Here is a 10,361-nt window from a genome sequence, read left to right as displayed (position 1 = left end):
CATCCTGCTTGACTGTAGAAGGAGCTGCTAACGTCCTCATGTTAGTGGCAGGGAAACGTTGTGAGAAAAGCATGTGGAATCGTTGTGCCTGAACCCACGTGTATCTGAGTTGAATACAGCGATTTCCAAAGTCCTTCTTCATCAGAGTGTAGCTAGGTTCCCACTCGCATGTCCGAGTGGGTAGCAGACATCTGCCTCCCATGTATACACACTTCTGAGAGTTGAGCTTATGGCCTGTAAGCCTACCTCCTGCCTGCAGCTACCTTTCGCTTCCAAAAGGCCTAGGCTCGCTGCTTCACCGAAGTGTTGGGAGAGGTAACTGGAATCTCCCGGCACACAAGACTAGTGCCACCAAGCTCAATCCAGCGATTTCCCAGTAATTCCTGGGGTAGACTGGTGCTACATACTAAGTTCCATATGTGAGAAGGTAGCTGAACGCCTTGTCCAAAATCATCTTACTGCTGAGAGTTGAGCTCACCCTCAGTCCCTCACAGTTCCACACTGCCTGCAGAGTGAGTTTCCCACGTCTTCACCAGAGACTTTTGCCAGAGGCTTCTGAGACGCAAGTTAACAATGCACACCTGGACGGTATCTCCAGGTGCAGTAGAGTGGTAATCTGGGAACCTCCTTACTCAGAATACTGCTACCTTCACACTGTCATAAGAATGCAGCTAGTTGAGAGCTGGCTTCTCGGCAAGCTTCCCTGTGAGAGCTGAGGACAGGGCAGAACCCTCCCGCATCCTGCCTGACTGTAGACGTACCTGCTAACCTCCTTATGTTAGTGGCTGGGATGGGTTGCGGGAAAAGCATGTGTAAGCATTGGGCCTGAACTCCCGTGTATCTGAGTTGAATACAGCGATTTCCAACATCCTTCTTCAATAGGAGTGTAGCTAGGTTCCAACTCCCATGTCCGAGTGGGTAGCAGACATCTGCCTCCCATGCATACACACTTCTGAGAGTTGAGCTTATGGCCTGTAACCCTACATCCTGCCTGCCGCTACCTTTCGCTTCCAAAAGGCCTAGGCTCGCTGCTTGACGCAAGTGTTGGGAGAGGTAACTGGAATCTCCCGGCACACAAGACGAGTGCCTCCAAGCTCAATCAAGCGATTTCCTAGTAATTCCTGGGGTAGACTGGTGCTACATACTAAGTTCCATACGTGAGTATGTAGTTGAACGCCTTGTCCAAAAACATCTTACTTCTGAGAGTTGAGCTCACCCTCAGTCCCTCACAGTTCCACACTGCCTGCAGAGTGAGTTTCGCACGTCTTCACCAGAGACGTTTGCCAGAGGCTTCTGAGACGCAAGTTAACAATGCAGACCTGGAGGGTATCTCCAGGTCCAGTAGAGTGGTAACCTGGGAACCTCCTGTCTCAGAATACTGCTACCTTCACCCTGCCATAAGAATGCAGCTAGTTGACAGCTGGCTTCAAGGCCTGCTTCCCTGTGAGAGCTAAGGACAGGGCACAACCCTCCCGCATCCTGCTTGACTGTAGAAGGAGCTGCTAACGTCCTCATGTTAGTGGCAGGGAAACGTTGTGAGAAAAGCATGTGGAATCGTTGTGCCTGAACCCACGTGTATCTGAGTTGAATACAGCGATTTCCAAAGTCCTTCTTCATCAGAGTGTAGCTAGGTTCCCACTCGCATGTCCGAGTGGGTAGCAGACATCTGCCTCCCATGTATACACACTTCTGAGAGTTGAGCTTATGGCCTGTAAGCCTACCTCCTGCCTGCAGCTACATTTCGCTTCCAAAAGGCCTAGGCTCGCTGCTTCACCGAAGTGTTGGGAGAGGTAACTGGAATCTCCCGGCAGACAAGACTAGTGCCACCAAGCTCAATCCAGCGATTTCCCAGTAATTCCTGGGGTAGACTGGTGCTACATAATAAGTTCCATATGTGAGAAGGTAGCTGAACGCCTTGTCCAAAATCATCTTACTGCTGAGAGTTGAGCTCACCCTCAGTCCCTCACAGTTCCACACTGCCTGCAGAGTGAGTTTCCCACGTCTTCACCAGAGACTTTTGCCAGAGGCTTCTGAGACGCAAGTTAACAATGCACACCTGAACGGTATCTCCAGGTGCAGTAGAGTGGTAATCTGGGAACCTCCTTACTCAGAATACTGCTACCTTCACACTGTCATAAGAATGCAGCTAGTTGAGAGCTGGCTTCTCGGCAAGCTTCCCTGTGAGAGCTGAGGACAGGGCAGAACCCTCCCGCATCCTGCCTGACTGTAGACGTACCTGCTAACCTCCTTATGTTAGTGGCTGGGATGGGTTGCGGGAAAAGCATGTGTAAACATTGGGCCTGAACTCCCGTGTATCTGAGTTGAATACAGCGATTTCCAACATCCTTCTTCAATAGGAGTGTAGCTAGGTTCCAACTCCCATGTCCGAGTGGGTAGCAGACATCTGCCTCCCATGCATACACACTTCTGAGAGTTGAGCTTATGGCCTGTAACCCTACATCCTGCCTGCCGCTACCTTTCGCTTCCAAAAGGCCTAGGCTCGCTGCTTGACGCAAGTGTTGGGAGAGGTAACTGGTATCTCCCGGCACACAAGACGAGTGCCTCCAAGCTCAATCAAGCGATTTCCTAGTAATTCCTGGGGTAGACTGGTGCTACATACTAAGTTCCATACGTGAGTATGTAGTTGAACGCCTTGTCCAAAAACATCTTACTTCTGAGAGTTGAGCTCACCCTCAGTCCCTCACAGTTCCACACTGCCTGCAGAGTGAGTTTCGCACGTCTTCACCAGAGACGTTTGCCAGAGGCTTCTGAGACGCAAGTTAACAATGCAGACCTGGAGGGTATCTCCAGGTCCAGTAGAGTGGTAACCTGGGAACCTCCTGTCTCAGAATACTGCTACCTTCACCCTGCCATAAGAATGCAGCTAGTTGACAGCTGGCTTCAAGGCCTGCTTCCCTGTGAGAGCTAAGGACAGGGCACAACCCTCCCGCATCCTGCTTGACTGTAGAAGGAGCTGCTAACGTCCTCATGTTAGTGGCAGGGAAACGTTGTGAGAAAAGCATGTGGAATCGTTGTGCCTGAACCCACGTGTATCTGAGTTGAATACAGCGATTTCCAAAGTCCTTCTTCATCAGAGTGTAGCTAGGTTCCCACTCGCATGTCCGAGTGGGTAGCAGACATCTGCCTCCCATGTATACACACTTCTGAGAGTTGAGCTTATGGCCTGTAAGCCTACCTCCTGCCTGCAGCTACCTTTCGCTTCCAAAAGGCCTAGGCTCGCTGCTTCACCGAAGTGTTGGGAGAGGTAACTGGAATCTCCCGGCACACAAGACTAGTGCCACCAAGCTCAATCCAGCGATTTCCCAGTAATTCCTGGGGTAGACTGGTGCTACATACTAAGTTCCATATGTGAGAAGGTAGCTGAACGCCTTGTCCAAAATCATCTTACTGCTGAGAGTTGAGCTCACCCTCAGTCCCTCACAGTTCCACACTGCCTGCAGAGTGAGTTTCCCACGTCTTCACCAGAGACTTTTGCCAGAGGCTTCTGAGACGCAAGTTAACAATGCACACCTGGACGGTATCTCCAGGTGCAGTAGAGTGGTAATCTGGGAACCTCCTTACTCAGAATACTGCTACCTTCACACTGTCATAAGAATGCAGCTAGTTGAGAGCTGGCTTCTCGGCAAGCTTCCCTGTGAGAGCTGAGGACAGGGCAGAACCCTCCCGCATCCTGCCTGACTGTAGACGTACCTGCTAACCTCCTTATGTTAGTGGCTGGGATGGGTTGCGGGAAAAGCATGTGTAAGCATTGGGCCTGAACTCCCGTGTATCTGAGTTGAATACAGCGATTTCCAACATCCTTCTTCAATAGGAGTGTAGCTAGGTTCCAACTCCCATGTCCGAGTGGGTAGCAGACATCTGCCTCCCATGCATACACACTTCTGAGAGTTGAGCTTATGGCCTGTAACCCTACATCCTGCCTGCCGCTACCTTTCGCTTCCAAAAGGCCTAGGCTCGCTGCTTGACGCAAGTGTTGGGAGAGGTAACTGGAATCTCCCGGCACACAAGACGAGTGCCTCCAAGCTCAATCAAGCGATTTCCTAGTAATTCCTGGGGTAGACTGGTGCTACATACTAAGTTCCATACGTGAGTATGTAGTTGAACGCCTTGTCCAAAAACATCTTACTTCTGAGAGTTGAGCTCACCCTCAGTCCCTCACAGTTCCACACTGCCTGCAGAGTGAGTTTCGCACGTCTTCACCAGAGACGTTTGCCAGAGGCTTCTGAGACGCAAGTTAACAATGCAGACCTGGAGGGTATCTCCAGGTCCAGTAGAGTGGTAACCTGGGAACCTCCTGTCTCAGAATACTGCTACCTTCACCCTGCCATAAGAATGCAGCTAGTTGACAGCTGGCTTCAAGGCCTGCTTCCCTGTGAGAGCTAAGGACAGGGCACAACCCTCCCGCATCCTGCTTGACTGTAGAAGGAGCTGCTAACGTCCTCATGTTAGTGGCAGGGAAACGTTGTGAGAAAAGCATGTGGAATCGTTGTGCCTGAACCCACGTGTATCTGAGTTGAATACAGCGATTTCCAAAGTCCTTCTTCATCAGAGTGTAGCTAGGTTCCCACTCGCATGTCCGAGTGGGTAGCAGACATCTGCCTCCCATGTATACACACTTCTGAGAGTTGAGCTTATGGCCTGTAAGCCTACCTCCTGCCTGCAGCTACCTTTCGCTTCCAAAAGGCCTAGGCTCGCTGCTTCACCGAAGTGTTGGGAGAGGTAACTGGAATCTCCCGGCACACAAGACTAGTGCCACCAAGCTCAATCCAGCGATTTCCCAGTAATTCCTGGGGTAGACTGGTGCTACATACTAAGTTCCATATGTGAGAAGGTAGCTGAACGCCTTGTCCAAAATCATCTTACTGCTGAGAGTTGAGCTCACCCTCAGTCCCTCACAGTTCCACACTGCCTGCAGAGTGAGTTTCCCACGTCTTCACCAGAGACTTTTGCCAGAGGCTTCTGAGACGCAAGTTAACAATGCACACCTGGACGGTATCTCCAGGTGCAGTAGAGTGGTAATCTGGGAACCTCCTTACTCAGAATACTGCTACCTTCACACTGTCATAAGAATGCAGCTAGTTGAGAGCTGGCTTCTCGGCAAGCTTCCCTGTGAGAGCTGAGGACAGGGCAGAACCCTCCCGCATCCTGCCTGACTGTAGACGTACCTGCTAACCTCCTTATGTTAGTGGCTGGGATGGGTTGCGGGAAAAGCATGTGTAAGCATTGGGCCTGAACTCCCGTGTATCTGAGTTGAATACAGCGATTTCCAACATCCTTCTTCAATAGGAGTGTAGCTAGGTTCCAACTCCCATGTCCGAGTGGGTAGCAGACATCTGCCTCCCATGCATACACACTTCTGAGAGTTGAGCTTATGGCCTGTAACCCTACATCCTGCCTGCCGCTACCTTTCGCTTCCAAAAGGCCTAGGCTCGCTGCTTGACGCAAGTGTTGGGAGAGGTAACTGGAATCTCCCGGCACACAAGACGAGTGCCTCCAAGCTCAATCAAGCGATTTCCTAGTAATTCCTGGGGTAGACTGGTGCTACATACTAAGTTCCATACGTGAGTATGTAGTTGAACGCCTTGTCCAAAAACATCTTACTTCTGAGAGTTGAGCTCACCCTCAGTCCCTCACAGTTCCACACTGCCTGCAGAGTGAGTTTCGCACGTCTTCACCAGAGACGTTTGCCAGAGGCTTCTGAGACGCAAGTTAACAATGCAGACCTGGAGGGTATCTCCAGGTCCAGTAGAGTGGTAACCTGGGAACCTCCTGTCTCAGAATACTGCTACCTTCACCCTGCCATAAGAATGCAGCTAGTTGACAGCTGGCTTCAAGGCCTGCTTCCCTGTGAGAGCTAAGGACAGGGCACAACCCTCCCGCATCCTGCTTGACTGTAGAAGGAGCTGCTAACGTCCTCATGTTAGTGGCAGGGAAACGTTGTGAGAAAAGCATGTGGAATCGTTGTGCCTGAACCCACGTGTATCTGAGTTGAATACAGCGATTTCCAAAGTCCTTCTTCATCAGAGTGTAGCTAGGTTCCCACTCGCATGTCCGAGTGGGTAGCAGACATCTGCCTCCCATGTATACACACTTCTGAGAGTTGAGCTTATGGCCTGTAAGCCTACCTCCTGCCTGCAGCTACCTTTCGCTTCCAAAAGGCCTAGGCTCGCTGCTTCACCGAAGTGTTGGGAGAGGTAACTGGAATCTCCCGGCACACAAGACTAGTGCCACCAAGCTCAATCCAGCGATTTCCCAGTAATTCCTGGGGTAGACTGGTGCTACATACTAAGTTCCATATGTGAGAAGGTAGCTGAACGCCTTGTCCAAAATCATCTTACTGCTGAGAGTTGAGCTCACCCTCAGTCCCTCACAGTTCCACACTGCCTGCAGAGTGAGTTTCCCACGTCTTCACCAGAGACTTTTGCCAGAGGCTTCTGAGACGCAAGTTAACAATGCACACCTGGACGGTATCTCCAGGTGCAGTAGAGTGGTAATCTGGGAACCTCCTTACTCAGAATACTGCTACCTTCACACTGTCATAAGAATGCAGCTAGTTGAGAGCTGGCTTCTCGGCAAGCTTCCCTGTGAGAGCTGAGGACAGGGCAGAACCCTCCCGCATCCTGCCTGACTGTAGACGTACCTGCTAACCTCCTTATGTTAGTGGCTGGGATGGGTTGCGGGAAAAGCATGTGTAAGCATTGGGCCTGAACTCCCGTGTATCTGAGTTGAATACAGCGATTTCCAACATCCTTCTTCAATAGGAGTGTAGCTAGGTTCCAACTCCCATGTCCGAGTGGGTAGCAGACATCTGCCTCCCATGCATACACACTTCTGAGAGTTGAGCTTATGGCCTGTAACCCTACATCCTGCCTGCCGCTACCTTTCGCTTCCAAAAGGCCTAGGCTCGCTGCTTGACGCAAGTGTTGGGAGAGGTAACTGGAATCTCCCGGCACACAAGACGAGTGCCTCCAAGCTCAATCAAGCGATTTCCTAGTAATTCCTGGGGTAGACTGGTGCTACATACTAAGTTCCATACGTGAGTATGTAGTTGAACGCCTTGTCCAAAAACATCTTACTTCTGAGAGTTGAGCTCACCCTCAGTCCCTCACAGTTCCACACTGCCTGCAGAGTGAGTTTCGCACGTCTTCACCAGAGACGTTTGCCAGAGGCTTCTGAGACGCAAGTTAACAATGCAGACCTGGAGGGTATCTCCAGGTCCAGTAGAGTGGTAACCTGGGAACCTCCTGTCTCAGAATACTGCTACCTTCACCCTGCCATAAGAATGCAGCTAGTTGACAGCTGGCTTCAAGGCCTGCTTCCCTGTGAGAGCTAAGGACAGGGCACAACCCTCCCGCATCCTGCTTGACTGTAGAAGGAGCTGCTAACGTCCTCATGTTAGTGGCAGGGAAACGTTGTGAGAAAAGCATGTGGAATCGTTGTGCCTGAACCCACGTGTATCTGAGTTGAATACAGCGATTTCCAAAGTCCTTCTTCATCAGAGTGTAGCTAGGTTCCCACTCGCATGTCCGAGTGGGTAGCAGACATCTGCCTCCCATGTATACACACTTCTGAGAGTTGAGCTTATGGCCTGTAAGCCTACCTCCTGCCTGCAGCTACCTTTCGCTTCCAAAAGGCCTAGGCTCGCTGCTTCACCGAAGTGTTGGGAGAGGTAACTGGAATCTCCCGGCACACAAGACTAGTGCCACCAAGCTCAATCCAGCGATTTCCCAGTAATTCCTGGGGTAGACTGGTGCTACATACTAAGTTCCATATGTGAGAAGGTAGCTGAACGCCTTGTCCAAAATCATCTTACTGCTGAGAGTTGAGCTCACCCTCAGTCCCTCACAGTTCCACACTGCCTGCAGAGTGAGTTTCCCACGTCTTCACCAGAGACTTTTGCCAGAGGCTTCTGAGACGCAAGTTAACAATGCACACCTGGACGGTATCTCCAGGTGCAGTAGAGTGGTAATCTGGGAACCTCCTTACTCAGAATACTGCTACCTTCACACTGTCATAAGAATGCAGCTAGTTGAGAGCTGGCTTCTCGGCAAGCTTCCCTGTGAGAGCTGAGGACAGGGCAGAACCCTCCCGCATCCTGCCTGACTGTAGACGTACCTGCTAACCTCCTTATGTTAGTGGCTGGGATGGGTTGCGGGAAAAGCATGTGTAAGCATTGGGCCTGAACTCCCGTGTATCTGAGTTGAATACAGCGATTTCCAACATCCTTCTTCAATAGGAGTGTAGCTAGGTTCCAACTCCCATGTCCGAGTGGGTAGCAGACATCTGCCTCCCATGCATACACACTTCTGAGAGTTGAGCTTATGGCCTGTAACCCTACATCCTGCCTGCCGCTACCTTTCGCTTCCAAAAGGCCTAGGCTCGCTGCTTGACGCAAGTGTTGGGAGAGGTAACTGGAATCTCCCGGCACACAAGACGAGTGCCTCCAAGCTCAATCAAGCGATTTCCTAGTAATTCCTGGGGTAGACTGGTGCTACATACTAAGTTCCATACGTGAGTATGTAGTTGAACGCCTTGTCCAAAAACATCTTACTTCTGAGAGTTGAGCTCACCCTCAGTCCCTCACAGTTCCACACTGCCTGCAGAGTGAGTTTCGCACGTCTTCACCAGAGACGTTTGCCAGAGGCTTCTGAGACGCAAGTTAACAATGCAGACCTGGAGGGTATCTCCAGGTCCAGTAGAGTGGTAACCTGGGAACCTCCTGTCTCAGAATACTGCTACCTTCACCCTGCCATAAGAATGCAGCTAGTTGACAGCTGGCTTCAAGGCCTGCTTCCCTGTGAGAGCTAAGGACAGGGCACAACCCTCCCGCATCCTGCTTGACTGTAGAAGGAGCTGCTAACGTCCTCATGTTAGTGGCAGGGAAACGTTGTGAGAAAAGCATGTGGAATCGTTGTGCCTGAACCCACGTGTATCTGAGTTGAATACAGCGATTTCCAAAGTCCTTCTTCATCAGAGTGTAGCTAGGTTCCCACTCGCATGTCCGAGTGGGTAGCAGACATCTGCCTCCCATGTATACACACTTCTGAGAGTTGAGCTTATGGCCTGTAAGCCTACCTCCTGCCTGCAGCTACCTTTCGCTTCCAAAAGGCCTAGGCTCGCTGCTTCACCGAAGTGTTGGGAGAGGTAACTGGAATCTCCCGGCACACAAGACTAGTGCCACCAAGCTCAATCCAGCGATTTCCCAGTAATTCCTGGGGTAGACTGGTGCTACATACTAAGTTCCATATGTGAGAAGGTAGCTGAACGCCTTGTCCAAAATCATCTTACTGCTGAGAGTTGAGCTCACCCTCAGTCCCTCACAGTTCCACACTGCCTGCAGAGTGAGTTTCCCACGTCTTCACCAGAGACTTTTGCCAGAGGCTTCTGAGACGCAAGTTAACAATGCACACCTGGACGGTATCTCCAGGTGCAGTAGAGTGGTAATCTGGGAACCTCCTTACTCAGAATACTGCTACCTTCACACTGTCATAAGAATGCAGCTAGTTGAGAGCTGGCTTCTAGGCAAGCTTCCCTGTGAGAGCTGAGGACAGGGCAGAACCCTCCCGCATCCTGCCTGACTGTTGACGTACCTGCTAACCTCCTTATGTTAGTGGTTGGGATGGGTTGCGGGAAAAGCATGTGTAAGCATTGGGCCTGAACTCCCGTGTATCTGAGTTGAATACAGCGATTTCCAACATCCTTCTTCAATAGGAGTGTAGCTAGGTTCCAACTCCCATGTCCGAGTGGGTAGCAGACATCTGCCTCCCATGCATACACACTTCTGAGAGTTGAGCTTATGGCCTGTAACCCTACATCCTGCCTGCCGCTACCTTTCGCTTCCAAAAGGCCTAGGCTCGCTGCTTGACGCAAGTGTTGGGAGAGGTAACTGGAATCACCCGGCAAACAAGACGAGTGCCTCCAAGCTCAATCAAGCGATTTCCTAGTAATTCCTGGGGTAGACTGGTGCTACATACTAAGTTCCATACGTGAGTATGTAGTTGAACGCCTTGTCCAAAAACATCTTACTTCTGAGAGTTGAGCTCACCCTCAGTCCCTCACAGTTCCACACTGCCTGCAGAGTGAGTTTCGCACGTCTTCACCAGAGACGTTTGCCAGAGGCTTCTGAGACGCAAGTTAACAATGCAGACCTGGAGGGTATCTCCAGGTCCAGTAGAGTGGTAACCTGGGAACCTCCTGTCTCAGAATACTGCTACCTTCACCCTGCCATAAGAATGCAGCTAGTTGACAGCTGGCTTCAAGGCCTGCTTCCCTGTGAGAGCTAAGGACAGGGCACAACCCTCCCGCATCCTGCTTGACTGTAGAAGGAGCTGCTAACGTCC

The sequence above is a fragment of the Canis aureus genome, chromosome 29, assembly GCF_053574225.1.
Source record: "Canis aureus isolate CA01 chromosome 29, VMU_Caureus_v.1.0, whole genome shotgun sequence".
Taxonomy (NCBI): domain Eukaryota; kingdom Metazoa; phylum Chordata; class Mammalia; order Carnivora; family Canidae; genus Canis; species Canis aureus.
Note: the sequence above shows the minus strand (reverse complement) of the source record.